Consider the following 18,319-nt stretch of genomic DNA (forward strand, 5'->3'; position numbering starts at 1 on the left):
TTGAACCAAGGATCCTCTGGTCTCAAGCCCAACACTTTAACCACTTTTTTTTTTTTCAAAAGATAGATACTTCTACCTTACTTTTCTCTGGTTAAAAGTCTAAAAGTACATTAGAGGCAGAAGGATTTCATTTCCGTCATACACACAGGCACAATGTTTAAATCTAATTAATAACAATGCTGAGGGCATTGCGTCTTTTGCTACCGTCACTGGAAGGACAAGAAAAAGCAACACAAAGGTAATTTTTGTGGTACCGTCGACTTAATCAGTGTGCACAAAGATCGGGTTAGCAAATTTTAGCTGGTTATATTTACAGATTAAAAACAAAAATGTGATAATACTTAATCCCTTGCTTAAAAAGGACCAAAAATAAAAAAATAATTCCAGTTAGTACTTTCAAGGTGTGAACAGAAAAACATGATCAGTGAGTTGTTTTAATAAATCATTAAAACAACTCAAGACATGAAGAATTAAAACAAAACAAGACAGAATTAAATGAAAACCAGACACAAAAATTGAAAACAGCTCCAGACATGAACAACTAAAATGACTCCAGACATGAACAAAACTAACACCAGAACAGAATTAAAACAACTCCATACAAAAAGAATTGAAATAACTCCAGACATGAAGAATTAAAACAAAATAAGACAGAATTACAACAACTCCAGACATGAAGAATGAAAACAACTCCAGACACGAAAAATTAAACCAACACCAGACAGAATTACAACTCTAGACACAAAGAAAGAAAACAACTCCAGACACAAGGAATTAAAACAAAACCAGACAGAAATAAACTAAAACCAGTCCTGAAGATTTAAAAAAGCTCCAGACACTTACAATTAAAACAAAACCAGACAGAAATAAACTAAAACCAGTCCTGAAGATTTAAAAAAGCTCCAGACACTTACAATTAAAACAAAATGAGACAGAATTAAACCTAAACCAGAAACAAAGAATGAAAACAACACCAGACATGAAGAATTAAACAAACTCCAGACACGAAGAACGAAAACAAAATGAGACAGAATTAAACCAAAAGCAGACACAAAGAATGAAAACAACAACAGACACGAAGAATTAAACAAACTCCAGACACGAAGACTTAAACCAATACTGGACAGAATTAAAACAACTCGAGACACAAGAAATTAAAACAAAACCTGACAGAATGAAAACAAAACCAGAAGCGAAGAATTAAACCAACACTAGACAGAATTAAAACTCCAGACACAAAGAAACAAAACAAAACGAGACAGAATTAAACCAAAAACACAGACACAAAGATTCCAAACAACTCCAGACATGAAGAATTCAAACAACTCCAGACACGAAGAATTAAACCAACACCAGACAGAATTCAAACAACTCCAGACAAGAAGAATTAAAATAACTCGAGACAGGAAAAATTCAAACAAAATGAGACAGAATTAAACTAAAACTAGAAACAAAGAATGAAAACAACTTCAGACACAAAGAATGAAAACTCCAGAAATGAAAAATTAAAACAAAACCAGACCGAATGAAAACAACTCCAGACATTTAGAATTCATGTCTGGAGTTTGTTTAATAAATAAACTGCAGACACCAAGAATGAATCCAACACCGGACAGAATGAAAAAAAGTCAGACACTTTGAATTAAAACAAAACCAGACAAAATTAAACCAACTCCAGATTCTTAGAATGAAAACAACACCAGACACTGAGAATTAAAACAACTCCAGACACAAAGAATGAAAACAACTCCAGACACTTAGAATTAAAACAACTCCAAACACTTAGGATTAAACCAACACCAGACACTTAGAATTCAAACAAACCCAGGCACAAAGAATTAAAACAAAGACAGAATGAAACCAAACCAGACACGAAGACATAAAACAATTCCAGACACTTAAACCAATACCAGACAGAATTAAAACAACTCAAGACATGAAAAATTAAAACAAAACCAGACAGAATTAAAACAAAACCAGACAGAATTCAACCAAAACGTGACATGAAGAGTTAAAACAAATCCAGACACTTAGAATTAAACCAACACAAGACAGAATTAAAAAAAACTCCAGACACAAAGAATTAAAACAAAATGAGACAGAAGTAAACCAAGACCAGACACAAATACTGAAAACAACTCTAGACATGAAGAATTAAACCAACACCAGAGAGAATTAAAACAATGCCAGCCAGGAAGAATTAAAATAACTCCAGACCTGAAGAATTAAAACAAAATGAGAGAGAATGAAACCACAACCAGATACAAAGAATTACAAGAAAACCAGACACAAAGAAATAAACTAACACCTGACAGAATTAAAATGACTCCAGACACAAAGAATTAAACAAACTCCAGATATGAAGAATTCAAACAAAATAAGTACAGACATGTAGACTTAAAACAACACCAGACAGAAATAAAACAACTCGACATGAAAAATTAAACCAACAGCAGACAGAATTAAAACAGCACCAGACATGAAGAATTAAAACAAACCCAGACAGAATTAAACCAAAAGTAGACTTGAAGAATTAAAACAACTCCAGACAGGAAGAATTAACACAACTCCAGACACGAAGAATTAAACCAATACCAGACAGAATTAAAACAACTCAAGACATGAAAAATTAAAACAAAACCAGACAGAATTAAAACAAAACCAGACAGAATTCAACCAAAACGTGACATGAAGAGTTAAAACAACTCCAGACACTTAGAATTAAACCAACACAAGACAGAATTAAAAAAAAACTCCAGACACAAAGAATTAAAACAAAATGAGACAGAAGTAAACCAAGACCAGACACAAATACTGAAAACAACTCTAGACATGAAGAATTAAACCAACACCAGAGAGAATTAAAACAATGCCAGCCAGGAAGAATTAAAATAACTCCAGACCTGAAGAATTAAAACAAAATGAGAGAGAATGAAATCACAACCAGATACAAAGAATTAAAACAAAACCAGACACAAAGAAATAAACTAACACCAGACAGAATTAAAATGACTCCAGACACAAAGAATTAAACAAACTCCAGATATGAAGAATTCAAACAAAATAAGTACAGACATGTAGACTTAAAACAACACCAGACAGAAATAAAACTCCAGACATGAAGAAATAAACCAACAGCAGAAAGAATTAAAACAGCACCAGACATGAAGAATTAAAACAAACCCAGACAGAATTAAACCAAAAGTAGACTTGAAGAATTAAAACAACTCCAGACAGGAAGAATTAACACAACTCCAGACACGAAGAATTAAACCAACACCAGACAGAATGAAAAAAATGAGACACAAAGAATTAAAACAACTCCAGTCACAAAGAATTCAAACAACTCCAAACATCCCTCCATCCATCCATCCAATTTCTTCCGCTTTATCCGGAGTCGGGTTGCGGGGGCAGCAACTCAAGCAAAGCCACCCAGACCTCCCGATCCACACACACCTCCCCCAGCTCCTCCTCGGGAACCCCAAGGTGTTCCCAAGCCAGCCGAGAGATGTAGTCCCTCCAGTGTGTCCTGGGTCTTCCCCGGGGCCTCCTCCCCATGGGACGTGCCCGGAACACCTCTCCAGCGAGGCATCCAGGGGGCATCCGGAAAAGATGCCCGAGCCACCTCAACTGACTTCTTTAGACGTGGAGGAGCAGCGGCTCGACTCCGAGCTCCTCCCGAGTGAACGAGCTCCTCACCCTATCTCTAAGGGAGGGCCCAGCCACCCTGCGGAGGAAACTCATCTTGGCCACTTGCACTCGCGATCTCGTTCTTTCGGTCATGAGCCAAATCTCATGACCATAGGTGAGGATCGGAACGTAGATCGATCGGTAAATCGCGAGCTTTGCCCCCCTACTCAGCTCTCTCTTCACCACGACGGTCCGATACAGCGACCGCATCACTGCAGACGCTGCACCGATCCGTCTATCGATCTCACGCTCCATCCATCCCTCACTCGTGAACAAGACCCCGAGATACTTAAACTCCTCCACTTGAGGTAAGGACACTCCACCGACCTGAAGAGGGCAAAGCACCTTTTTCCGGGTGAGGACCATGGCCTCGGATTTGGAGGTGCTGATTTTCATCCCGGACGCTTCACACTCGGCTGCAAACCGCCCCAGTGCACGCTGAAGGTCCTGTTTTGACGAAGCCAACAGAACCACATCATCCGCAAACAGCAGAGACGAGATTCTGTGGTTCCCCAGACATGAAGAATTAAAAACAAAACCAGACGGAATGAAACCAAAACCAGATGCGGAGATTTAAAACTCCAGATACGAAGAATTAAAGGAATACCAGACAGAATTAAAACAAATCAAGACACGAAGAATTAATATAAAACAAGACCAAATTAAATGAAAAACAGGCACAAACATTGAAAACAACTCCAGACACGAAGAATTAAAACAACTCCAGACACGAAGAATTAAACTAACACCAGACAGAATAAAAAAAAACTCCATACACGAAGAATTAAAATAACTCCAGACAGGAAGAATCAAAACAAAAAGAGACAGAATTAAACCAAAGCCAGACACAAAGAATGAAAACAAGTCCAGACAGAAAGAACGAAAACACCTCCAGACATGAAAAATTAAAAAAACTCCACATATGAAGAATTAAAACAAACCCAGACAGAATTAAACCAAAAGTAGACTTGAAGAATTAAAACAACTCCAGACAGGAAGAATTAACACAAATCCAGACACGAAGAATTAAACCAACACCAGACAGAGTGAAAAAAATTAGACACAAAGAATTAAAACAACTCCAGACATGAAGAATTAAAACAAAACCAGACGGAATGAAACCAAAACCAGATGCAGAGATTTAAAACTCCAGACACGAAGAATTAAAGGAACACCAGACAGAATTAAAACAAATCAATACACGAAGAATTAATACAAAACAAGACCAAATTAAATGAAAAACAGGCACAAACTGTTGTGAAAGTGTAGGAACACAGACCCACAACAGGGGGCGTAAATGAACGGGCAATGGATAAGCCAAACAGTAACAATTTAATGTTGTAAATTGTGCACAACGGAATACAGACAATAACAGGTTTGGAACTACAGTCAATTATACGTTGAGTGACGTGTGGGCAGGCTTGAGGATAGGAGACGCCCGTCCATAACCAAGCCGGATCTCACACGGCCAACGGATCTGAAGAACACCGGAGCCGCCAAGTCCTGGGTCCCCAGGTGGCCACCGTCTCCAGCTGTCAGACCTGGCACTGCTGGCAGAGAACAAAAACAGCACAGGTGAGTGTGAGTACACACACTCAGTAATCCCACAGTCTGTGTTCCTTAGGGAGGGAGCACCTCCACCTCCAATAACACACTCGTGCAGCTCCTGTCTAACCACTTATCTGGTTGGGGTGTGAAGCGAAGCTGTCGCTGTTCACACCAAACGCCAGTACAGCAGATAAGGCACACCACAGGAAAGCGGCTGCAAAAAGAGTTCAGACTATGACACAGTTTTCAGTACAGCAGAGAATTACCTCTAAGGTAGTTGATTTCTCGGCGGGGAGGTCGAGTTGCAGTCCGGCCTTTATGGTGATGGTGATGTGGATGAGTGACAGCTGGTGCTGATGACGAGTGACAGCTGTCACTCCCGGTTGCTATGACGCCCTCTCGTGCTTGAAGCCCGCACTTCAAGCGGGGTGCCATCTGGTGGTGGTGGGCCAGCAGTACCTCCTCTTCAACGGCCCACACAACAGGACCCCCCCCTCAACGGGCGCCTCCTGGCGCCCGACCAGGCTTGTCCGGGTGCCGAAGGTAGAAGTCGGCCAGGAGGGCTGGGTCCAGGATGAAGCTCCTCTTCACCCAGGAGCATTCTTCGGGTCCATACCCCTCCCAGTCCGCCAAATACTGGAACCCCCGGCCCTTCCGACGGACGTCCAGGAGCTGGCGCACAGTCCAAGCCAGCTCCCCGTCGATGATCCGGGCAGGAGGCGGCGCCGGTCCTGGGGTACAGAGGGGTGAAACGTGGTGAGGTTTGATGCGTGACACATGGAAAACCGGGTGGATCCGCAGCGAAGCTGGCAGCTTCGGCTTCACTGTGGCCGGACTGAGGATTTTGAGTATGGTGAAAGGTCCAATGTGTCTGTTCTTCAACTTCTGGGATTCCACTTGCAGGGGAATGTCTTTTGTGGAAAGCCAAACCTCCTGCCCAGGCTGATACGTAGGGGCCGGGGAACGCCGGCAGTCTGCATGGTTCTTGGCCCTCGTCCGGGCTTTGAGCAGGGCAGAGCGGGCGGTACGCCACACCCGACGGCACCTCCTCAGATGGGCCTGGACTGAGGGCACCCCGACCTCTCCCTCCACTAGCGGGAACAATGGGGGCTGGTACCCCAAACACACCTCAAACGGGGAGAGGCCGGTAGCAGATGATACTTGGCTGCTGTGAGCATACTCGATCCAGGCCAAATGGTTGCTCCAGGCCGTCGGGTGCATGGAGGTTACGCAGCGGAGGGCCTGCTCCAATTCGCCCGCTCTGCCTGTCCGTTCATCTGAGGATGGTACTCGGACGAGAGACTCACGGTGGCCCCCAGTTCCCTGCAGAAACTCCTCCAGACCTGAGAGGAGAACTGAGGACCACGGTCTGAGACGATATCCGATGGAATCCCATGCAGATGCACGACGTGGTGGACCAGGAGGTCTGTAGTCTCCTGGGCCGTCGGGAGCAACGGGAAGGCCACGAAGTGGGCTGCCTTGGAGAACCGGTCCACTATCGTGAGGATGGTAGTCATGCCCTGGGACGGTGGGAGGCCCATGACAAAGTCCAGGCTGATGTGAGACCAGGGCCTCCAAGGCTGGAGGAGGCCTTGGGCCTTGTGGTGGTCGGCTTTGCCCCTGGCGCAAGTGGTGCAGGCCTGGACATACTCCCGGACGTCGGCTTCCATAGACACCCACCAGAAGCGCTGCCAGACCACTGCCACGGTCCTTCGCACCCCTGGATGACAGGAGAGCTTTGAACCATGAGAGAAGTCTAGGACCGCAGCCCTGGCCTCTGGTGGGACGTACAACTTGTCCTTCGGACCTGTCCCCAGGTCCGGGCTCCGTGTCAGGGCCTCCCGGACGGTCTTCTCCACGTCCCAGGTGAGAGTGGCCATGACAGTGGACTCGGGGATGATGGTCTCCGTTGGGTCTGACAGCTCGGTCTTGACCTCCTCTTTGTGCACCCGGGACAGGGCATCAGATCATTGGTTCTTCGTCCCGGGGTGGTAAGTGATCCGAAAGTCAAAACGCCCGAAGAACAGTGACCAGCGGGCTTGCCTGGGGTTCAGACACCTGGCGGTCCGAATGTACTCCAGGTTCCGATGGTCCGTGAAAACCGTAAATGGTACCGATGCTCCATCCAACAGGTGTCTCCACTCCTCCAGAGCCTCTTTCACCGCTAGAAGTTCCCGATTGCTGACGTCATAGTTCCTTTCAGCCGGGGTCAACCTGCGGGAAAAGTAGGCACATGGATGGAGAACCTTGTCAGACTCCCTGCTCTGGGATAGCATGGCTCCTATCCCTTAGTCAGAGGTGTCCACTTCAACTATAAACTGGCGATTGGGATCGGGCTGCACCAGAACTGGTGCAGTCGAGAACCAGCGTTTCAACTCCCTAAACGCGGCTTCGCACCGATCCGACCAGGTGAAGGGGACTTTTGTGGAGGTCAGGGCTGTAAGGGGGCTAACTAGCTGACTGTAGCCCTTGATGAACCTGCGGTACAAATTTGCAAAACCGAGGAACTGTTGCAGTTTCCTACGGTTTGTTGGTTGGGGCCAATCTCTCACTGCCGCAACCTTGGCCGGATCAGGGGCGACGGACTTGGAGGAGATTATGAACCCCAGGAAGGACAAAGAAGTGCGGTGGAACTCGCACTTCTCGCCCTTCACAAACAGCCGGTTCTCCAACAATCGCTGCAGGACCTGACGTACATGCTTGACATGGGTCTCAGGATCCGGAGAAAAGATGAGTATATTGTCCAGATATACGGAGACAAACCGATGCAGGAAGTCCCGCAAGACGTCATTAACCAACGCTTGGAACGTCGCGGGCGCATTGGTGAGGCCGAACGGCATGACCAGGTACTCAAAGTGACCTAACGGGGTGTTAAATGCCGTCTTCCACTCGTCTCCCTCCCGGATCCGAACCAGGTGATAAGCATTCCTAAGATCCAATTTCGTGAATATTTGGGCTCCATGCAAGGGCGTGAACACTGAATCCAACAGAGGTAACGGGTATCGGTTGCGAACCGTGATCTCGTTCAGCCCTCTGTAATCAATGCATGGACGGAGTCCGCCATCCTTCTTGCCCACAAAAAAGAAACCAGCACCCATCGGGGAGGTGGAGTTCCGGATCAACCTGGCAGCTAACGAGTCCTGGATGTAGGTCTCCACTGATTCGCGTTCCGGACGTGAGAGGTTGTACAGCTGGCTGGACGGGTACTCAGCGCCCGGTATCAAATCAATGGCACAATCGTACGGACGGTGCTGGGGCAGCATGAGTGCCAGATCCTTGCTGAAGACGTCAGCAAGGTCATGGTACTCGGCTGGCACCGCCGCCAGATTGGGGGGGACTAAAACCTCCTCCTTAGCTGTCACACCGGGTGGAACCGAGGATCCTAAACACTCCCAGTGGCAGGTTTCGCTCCACTGAACCACAACCCCAGACGGCCAATCAATCCGGGGATTGTGTTTTAACACCCATGGAAAACCCAAAATCACTCGGGAGGTAGAAGGTGTTACATAAAACACAATCTCCTCCCTGTGATTCCCAGACGCAACCAATGTCACTGGCTGTGTCTGGTGTGTGATTAGTGGAAGAAGGGTGCCATCTAGTGCCCGCATCGACAATGGTGACGGTAAGGCCACCAGAGGGAGCCCAACCTCCTTTGCCCATCTGCTATTCAGCAGATTCCCCTCCGACCCCGTGTCCACCAGTGCTGGGGCGTGAAGGGTTAGAACCCCACTCAGGATCGTGACTGGGATGCGTGCAGATTTTCGGGGTCTCCCCGCGTGGGTATTGTGACCAACCCTTAGCCCAGTATCTAAGGATGAGTGCTGCTGTATTGACCGTTTGGGGCATTTTTTCTGTGTATGCTCGGTTGAGCTGCAGAGAAAACACTCCCCACGGACCAGCCTCCTTTGTCTCTGATCTGATCACCTTTTGGCCCTGTTAGTCTCCCTAACAACGTCAGCAGGGGGAGCTGTCATCATGTGGAGTGCCCTGGCTGTGGAGCATGGGGAAGAAGGCTCCCTTTTGGACCCGGGAGGAAGAGGGACGGCTTGTGCCTGACCACGCCCTTCGTCTCGCTCCCGTCGGTGTTCTGTTAATCGGTTGTCTAACCGTATAACCAGGTCAATAAGCCCGTCTAAATCCCCCGGCTCGTCCTTCGCCACCAGGTGCTCCTTAAGGACCAGAGACAGTCGGTTTATGCAGGCGGCGCGGAGCGCAACAGCATTCCAGCCGGCTCGCGCTGCCGCAATGCGGAAGTCGACTGCATACTTCGCTGCGCTCCGACACCCCTGTCTTATCGACAGCAGCACGCTTGAAGCGGTCTCGCCTCTATGAGGGTGGTCGAACACCTGTCGGAACGCCCTCACAAACCCAGCATATGTCGTTAGGAGCCGTGACTTCTGCTCCCAGAGCGCCGTAGCCCAGGCGCGTGCCTCTCCTCGAAGCAAATTTATAATGTAAGCCACCCGGCTAGCGTCTGACGCGTACATGACAGGACGCTGTGAAAAGACGAGCGAGCACTGCATCAAGAAGTCCACGCACATCTCAACACAGCCTCCGTACGGCTCTGGAGGGCTTATGTATGCTTCAGGGGAAGGTGGGGAGGTTCGTTGAACGACCAGTGGAATGTCTGTTTCTGGCATTCGGTCAGCAGGAGGAGGTGCTGCAGCAGCGCCCTGAGCATGCGCTTCCACCTGGGCGGTGAGAGCCTCCATCCTTCGATTGAGAATAATGCTCTACTCTGTAACTAAGTCCAACCGAGCAGTAAAAGCGGTTAAGATGTGCTGCAGCTCACCTAACATGCCTCCTGCTGGTGCCTCTGCACCTCGCTCTTCCATTGGCTGTTCAAGCGATGGTTGACGCCCCTCGGGATCTATGACGCTGGCCGAGAAATCCTGTTGTGAAAGTGTAGGAACACGGACCCACAACAGGGGGCGTAAATGAACGGGCAATAGATAAGCCAAACAGTAACAATTTAATGTTGTAAATTGTGCACAACGGAATACAGACGATAACAGCTTTGGAATTACAGTCAATTATACGTTGAGTGACGCGTGGGCAGGCTTGAGGATAGGAGACGCCCATCCAGAACCGAGCCGGATCCCACACAGCCCTCACTGTCAACGGATCTGAAGAACACCGGAGCCGCCAAGTCCTGGGTCCCCAGGCGGCCACCGTCTCCAGCTGTCAGACCTGGCACTGCTGGCAGAGAACAAAAACAGCACAGGTGAGTGTGAGTACGCACACTCAGTAATCCTACAGTCTGTGTTCCTTAGGGAGGGAGCACCTCCACCTCCAATAACACACTCGTGCAGCTCGTGTCTAACCACTTATCTGGTTGGGGTGTGAAGCGAAGCCGTCGCTGTTCACACCAAACAACAATCCAGCAGATAAGGCAATCACCACAGGAAAGCGGCTGCAAAAAGAGTTCAGACTATGACACAGTTTTCAGTACAGCAGAGAATTACCTCTAAGGTAGTTGATTTCTCGGCGGTGAGGTCGAGTTGCAGTCCGGCCTTTATGGTGATGGTGATGTGGATGAGTGACAGCTGGTGCTGATGACGAGTGACAGCTGTCACTCCCGGTTGCTATGACGCCCTCTTGTGCTTGAAGCCCGCACTTCAAGCAGGGCGCCATCTGGTGGTGGTGGGCCAGCAGTACCTCCTCTCAGCGGCCCACACAACACAAACATTGAAAACAACTCCAGACACGAAGAATTAAAACAACTCCAGACACGAAAAATTAAACTAACACCAGACAGAATTAAAAAAACTCCATACACGAAGAATTAAAATAACTCCAGACATGAAGAATCAAAGCAAAAAGAGACAGAATTAAACCAAAGCCAGACACAAAGAATGAAAACAAGTCCAGACACGAAGAATTAAAACAACCCGACATGAAGAATTAAACCAACACCAGACAGAATTAAAACAACTCCAGACACGAAGAATTAAACCAACAACAGACAGAATTAAAACAACTCCAGACATGAAGAATTAAACAAACTCCAGACACGAAGCGTTAAAACAAAATGAGATAGAATTAAACTAAAAACACCTCCAAACACATAGAATGAACTCCAGACCGAAGAAATAAAACAACTCCAGATACAAAGAAATAAAATCAACTCCAGACACGAAGAATGAAACCAACTCCAGACACGAAGAAATAAAATCAACTCCAGACACGAAGAATGAAACCAACTCCAGACACGAAGAATTCAAACAAAATGAGACAGAATTAATCAAAAACCAGACACAACAAATGTAAACAACTCCAGATAGAAAGAATGAAAACAACTCCAGATACATAGAATTCTTACAACTCCAGACATGAAGAATTAAAACAAAACGAGAGAAAATTAAAACAACTTCAGACATGAAGAATTAAACAAAGACCAGACAGAATTAAAACAACTCCAAACACGAAGAATTAAACCAAAACCAGACACAAAGAATGAAAACAACTCCAGACACCAAGAATAAAAACAACTCCAGACATAAAGAATTAAAACAACTCCAGATATGAAGAATTAAAACAAAACTAGACAGAATGGAAACAACTCCTGACACTTAGTATGAAAACAACTTCAAACATTTAGAAGTCAAACAACTTCAGACAGGAAGAATTATAACAACTCCAGACACGAAGAATTAAATCAACACCAGACAGAGTTAAAACAATTCCAGACACGAAGAATTAAAATAACTCCAGACATGTTGAATCAAAACAAAACGAGACAGAATTAAACCAAAACCAGACACAAAGATTGAAAACAACTCCAGACACAAAGAATTAAAACATCTCCAGACACGAAGAAGTAAACACCAGACAGAATTAAAATAACTCCAGACACAAAGAATTAAAACATCTCCAGACACGAAGAAGTAAACACCAGACAGAATTAAAATAACTCCAGACATGAAGAATTAAAACAAAACGAGACCGAATTTAACCACAACGATTAAACCAAAGCGAGACGCGAAGAATTAAACAACTCCAGACACGACGAATTAAAACAAAATCAGACACAAAGAATTAAACCAACACCAGACAGAATTAAAACAGCCCCAGGCACAAAGAATTAAACCAAAACCAGACACAAAGAATGAAAACAACTCCAGACACCAAGAATAAAAACAACTCCAGACATAAAGAATTAAAACAACTCCAGATATGAAGAATTAAAACAAAACTAGACAGAATGGAAACAACTCCTGACACTTAGTATGAAAACAACTTCAAACATTTAGAAGTCAAACAACTTCAGACAGGAAGAATTATAACAACTCCAGACACGAAGAATTAAATCAACACCAGACAGAGTTAAAACAATTCCAGACACGAAGAATTAAAATAACTCCAGACATGTTGAATCAAAACAAAACGAGACAGAATTAAACCAAAACCAGACACAAAGATTGAAAACAACTCCAGACACAAAGAATTAAAACATCTCCAGACACGAAGAAGTAAACACCAGACAGAATTAAAATAACTCCAGACATGAAGAATCAAAACAAAATGAGACAGAATTAAACCAAAACCAGACACAAAGATTGAAAACAACTCCAGACACAAAGAATTAAACCAACACCAGACAGAATTAAAACAACTCCAGACAAAAAGAATTAAAACAAAACAAGACCGAATTTAACCACAACGATTAAACCAAAGCGAGACGCGAAGAATTAAACAACTCCAGACACGACGAATTAAAACAAAATCAGACACAAAGAATTAAACCAACACCAGACAGAATTAAAACAGCCCCAGGCACAAAGAATTAAACCAAAACCAGACACAAAGAATTAAACCAACACCAGACAGAATTAAAACAACTCCAGACAAAAAGAATTAAAACAAAACGAGACAGAATTTAACCACAACGATTAAACCAAAGCAAGACGCGAAGAATTAAACAACTCCAGACACGACGAATTAAAACAAAATCAGACACAAAGAATTAAACCAACACCAGACAGAATTAAAACAACTCCAGGCACAAAGAATTAAACCAAAACCAGACACAAAGAATTAAACCAACACCAGACAGAATTAAAACAGCCCCAGGCACAAAGAATTAAACCAAAACCAGGCACAAAAAATTAAACCAAAACCAGACACAAAGAATTAAACCAACACCAGACAGAATTAAAACAACTCCAGGCACAAAGAATTAAACCAAAACCAGACACAAAGAATTAAACCAACACCAGACAGAATTAAAACAACTCCAGGCACAAAGAATTAAAGCAAAACCAGACACAAAGAATTAAACCAACACCAGACAGAATTAAAACAACTCCAGGCACAAAGAATTAAAGCAAAACCAGACACAAAGAATTAAACCAACACCAGACAGAATTAAAACAACTCCAGGCACAAAGAATGAAAGCAAAACCAGACACAAAGAATTAAACCAACACCAGACAGAATTAAAACAGCCCCAGGCACAAAGAATTAAACCAAAACCAGACACAAAGAATTAAAACAAAACCAGACACAAAGAATTAAAACAAAACCAGACACAAAGAATTAAACCAACACCAGACAGAATTAAAACAACTCCAGGCACAAAGAATTAAACCAAAACCAGACACAAAGAATTAAACCAACACCAGACAGAATTAAAACAGCCCCAGGCACAAAGAATTAAACCAAAACCAGGCACAAAAAATTTAACCAAAACCAGACACAAAGAATTAAACCAACACCAGACAGAATTAAAACAACTCCAGGCACAAAGAATTAAACCAAAACCAGACACAAAGAATTAAACCAACACCAGACAGAATTAAAACAACTCCAGGCACAAAGAATTAAACCAAAACCAGACACAAAGAATTAAACCAACACCAGACAGAATTAAAACAACTCCAGGCACAAAGAATTAAACCAAAACCAGACACAAAGAATTAAAACAAAACCAGACACAAAGAATTAAAACAAAACCAGACACAAATAATCAAACCAAAACCAGACACAAAGAATGAAAACAACTCCAGACATAAAGAATTAAATCAACACCAGACAGAATTAAAACAACTCCAGACACAAAAAAAAATTAAAATAATTCCAGACCTGAAGAACTAAAACAAAACAAGAGAGAATTAAACCAAAACCAGACACAAAGAATGAAAACAACTCCAGACATTATTATTAAATTATTAAAACTTTATTTAACCAGGTGGATCCCATTGAGACACAAAGATCTCAAAGAAGAAAGCAGCTTAAAAACAAAGTTTCAAGAGGAGAACATAGAATCAGACAACAATAAAACAGACAAATACAATCTGGTCACATCATAGAGTAAATATGGGGCCTCATAAGCAGGAACAAGAATGATATGAGGCAGATACTATGTCCGTCATAATGTTTTTAAATGTTCCAAGAGAAGTTAGTTCCCTCAAGTTCAAAGTTCTCTGTAGCGAGTTCCAGGCAGCAGGTGCGAAGTACGTCAAGGATTGCTTACCTAACTCAGTACGAATTTTGGGGCCATTAAGCAAGTAGCAATCACTGGAACGCAAGGAATAAGTGTTCTGGGTTCTCTAAATGTAGCCACATAGATATTGGGGGAGTAGACCTAAGATTGCTTTGTAAATGAAAATGTGCCAGTGTGAGAGACGACGTGCAGCCAACAAGGGCCACTCAGCTCTGCTATATAATGTACAATGGTGAGTGAGGGTTTTGCAACATGTAACAAACCTCAGAGCACCGTGATACACAGAGTCCAAAGATTGGAGACAATTAACAGGGGCATGCATATAAAGAAGGTCACCGTAGTCCAGTAAAGGAAGAAAGGTGGCAGCTACTAAATTCTTCCTAGTGGCAAAGCTAAAACATGTCCTGTTATGATAAAAAAAAAACAGTTTTAGCTTTAGTTTTTTGATCAGGTTCACTATATGAGACTTAAAAGAAAGTCTGTCGTCAATCAGCACACCAAATACTTGTAGCAAGACACTAGCTCAATCGTGTATCCTTGCAGGGAGAACACATTACAAGGGTGCTCGGGTGTCTTCCTGCCATTTGAAAAAATCATAAATTTAGTTTTAGAAACGTTAAGAACGAGATTCAAATTTACAAGCTGACGTTCCAGAAGGTTAAAGGCAGTCTGTAAAAAGCCAACAGCCTCAGCAAGGGTGAGGCTGTTGGCTTTTTGTTGTTAAAACAAAACCAGACATGAAGCATTAAAACAACAATAGATATGAAGAATTAAACCAACACCAGTAAGAATTAAACAACTCCAGACACGAAGAATTAAAACCAGACACAAAGAACTAAACCAACACCAGAGAGATTTAAAGCAACTCCAGACACAAAGAATTAAACAGACTCCAGAAATGAAGAATTAAACAAACTCCAGTCATGAAGAATTCAAACAAAATAAGAATTAAACCAACACCAGACACAAAGAATGAAAACAACTCCAGACAAGTAGACTTAAACAAACACCAGACAGAAATAAAACATCTCCAGACATGAAGAATTAAACCAACAGCAGACAGAATTAAAACAGCTCCAGACAAAAAGAATTAATACAAAACAAGCCAGAATTAAATGAAAAACAGGCACAAACATTGAAAACAACTCCAGACACGAACAACTAAAACAACTCCAGACACGAAGAATTAAATTAACACCAGACTGAATTAAAACAACTCCATACACAAAGAATTAAAATAACTCCAGACATGAAAAATTAAAACCACCTCAGAAATTAAGAATTAAACAACACCAGACATGAAGAATTAAAACAAAACCAGGCACAATTAAAACAACTCCAGACATGAAGAATTAAACCAAAACCAGACAGAATTAGAACTCAAGACACAAAGAATTAATACAAAACAAGCCAGAATTAAATGAAAAACAGGCACAAAGATTGAAAACAACTCCAGACACGAACAACTAAAACAACTCCATACACAAAGAATTAAAATAACTCCAGACATGAAAAATTAAAACCACCTCAGAAATTAAGAATTAAACAACACCAGACATGAAGAATTAAAACAAAACCAGGCACAATTAAAACAAAACCAGACACAAAGAATTAAACCAACACCAGACGAATTAAAACAACTCCAGGCATGAATAATTAAAACAAAACCAGACACGAAGATAGAAAGCAGCTCCAGACACAAAGAATTAAACAAACTCCAGACACGAAGAATTAAAACAAAATGAGACAGAATTAATCCAAAACCAGATACATCGAACGAAAACAACTCCAGACATGAAGAATTAAACCAATAGCAAACAGAATTAAAACAACTCCAGACACGAAGAATTAACACCAGACTGAATTAAAACAACTCCATACACAAAGAATTAAAATAACTCCAGACATAAAGAATAAAAAAAAAAAACGAGACTGAATTAAACCAAAACCAGACACAAAGATTGAAAACAACTCCAGACACAAAGAATTAAAACAACTCCAGACACGAAGAATTAAACACCAGACAGAATTAAACCAACTCCAGACAAAAAGAATTAATACAAAACAAGCCAGAATTAAATGAAAAACAGGCACAAACATTGAAAACAACTCCAGACACGAACAACTAAAACAACTCCAGACACGAACAACTAAAACAACTCCAGACACGAAGAATTAAATTAACACCAGACTGAATTAAAACAACTCCATACACAAAGAATTAAAATAACTCCAGACATGAAAAATTAAAACAACCTCACAAATGAAGAATTAAACAACACCAGACATGAAGAATTAAAACAAAACCAGGCACAATTAAAACAACTCCAGACATGAAGAATTAAACCCAAACCAGACAGAATTAGAACAAGACAAGACACAAAGAATTAATACAAAACAAGCCAGAATTAAATGAAAAACAGGCACAAAGATTGAAAACAACTCCAGACACGAACAACTAAAACAACTCCAGACACGAAGAATTAACACCAGACTGAATTAAAACAACTCCATACACAAAGATTGAAAACAACTCCAGACACGAAGAATTAAACACCAGACAGAATTAAAACAACTCCAGACAAAAAGAATTAATACAAAACAAGCCAGAATTAAATGAAAAACAGGCACAAAGATTGAAAACAACTCCAGACACGAACAACTAAAACAACTCCAGACACGAACAACTAAAACAACTCCAGACATAAAGAATTAAATTAACACCAGACTGAATTAAAACAACTCCATACACAAAGAATTAAAATAACTCCAGACATAAAGAATCAAAACAAAACGAGACAGAATTAAACCAAAACCAGACACAAAGATTGAAAACAACTCCAGACACAAAGAATTAAAACAACTCCAGACACAAAGAATTAAAACAACTCCAGACACGAAGAATTAAACACCAGACAGAATTAAAACAACTCCAGACATGAAGAATCAAAACGAAACGAGACAGAATTAAACCAAAACCAGACACAAAGATTGAAAACAACTCCAGACACAAAGAATTAAACCAACACCAGACAGAATTAAAACAACTCCAGACAAAAAGAATGAATACAAAACAAGCCAGAATTAAATGAAAAACAGGCACAAACATTGAAAACAACTCCAGACACGAACAACTAAAACAACTCCAGACACGAACAACTAAAACAACTCCAGACATGAAGAATTAAATTAACACCAGACTGAATTAAAACAACTCCATGCACAAAGAAATAAAATAACTCCAGACATAAAGAATCAAAACAAAACGAGACAGAATTAAACCAAAACCAGACACAAAGATTGAAAACAACTCCAGACAAAAAGAATTAATACAAAACAAGCCAGAATTAAATGAAAAACAGGCACAAACATTGAAAACAACTCCAGACACGAACAACTAAAACAACTCCAGACACGAACAACTAAAACAACTCCAGACATGAAGAATTAAATTAACACCAGACTGAATTAAAACAACTCCATACACAAAGAAATAAAATAACTCCAGACATAAAGAATCAAAACAAAACGAGACAGAATTAAACCAAAACCAGACACAAAGATTGAAAACATCTCCAGACACAAAGAATTAAAACAACTCCAGACACAAAGAATTAAAACAACTCCAGACACGAA

The 18,319-nt window shown here is 42.2% G+C and overlaps 1 long non-coding RNA gene across 1 annotated transcript; it reads left to right on the forward strand.

Annotated features, from left to right (window-relative positions):
• The first annotated feature begins 269 nt into the window (after window positions 1-269).
• LOC117505934 lies at window positions 270-14,663 on the forward strand. The gene is made up of 3 exons (XR_004559312.1): window positions 270-431; window positions 8,731-8,737; window positions 14,653-14,663. It is a non-coding gene; the product is annotated as an uncharacterized LOC117505934 (long non-coding RNA).
• Window positions 14,664-18,319: the final 3,656 nt, after the last annotated feature.

Source organism: Thalassophryne amazonica, unplaced genomic scaffold (assembly GCF_902500255.1).
Source record: "Thalassophryne amazonica unplaced genomic scaffold, fThaAma1.1, whole genome shotgun sequence".
NCBI lineage: Eukaryota > Metazoa > Chordata > Actinopteri > Batrachoidiformes > Batrachoididae > Thalassophryne > Thalassophryne amazonica.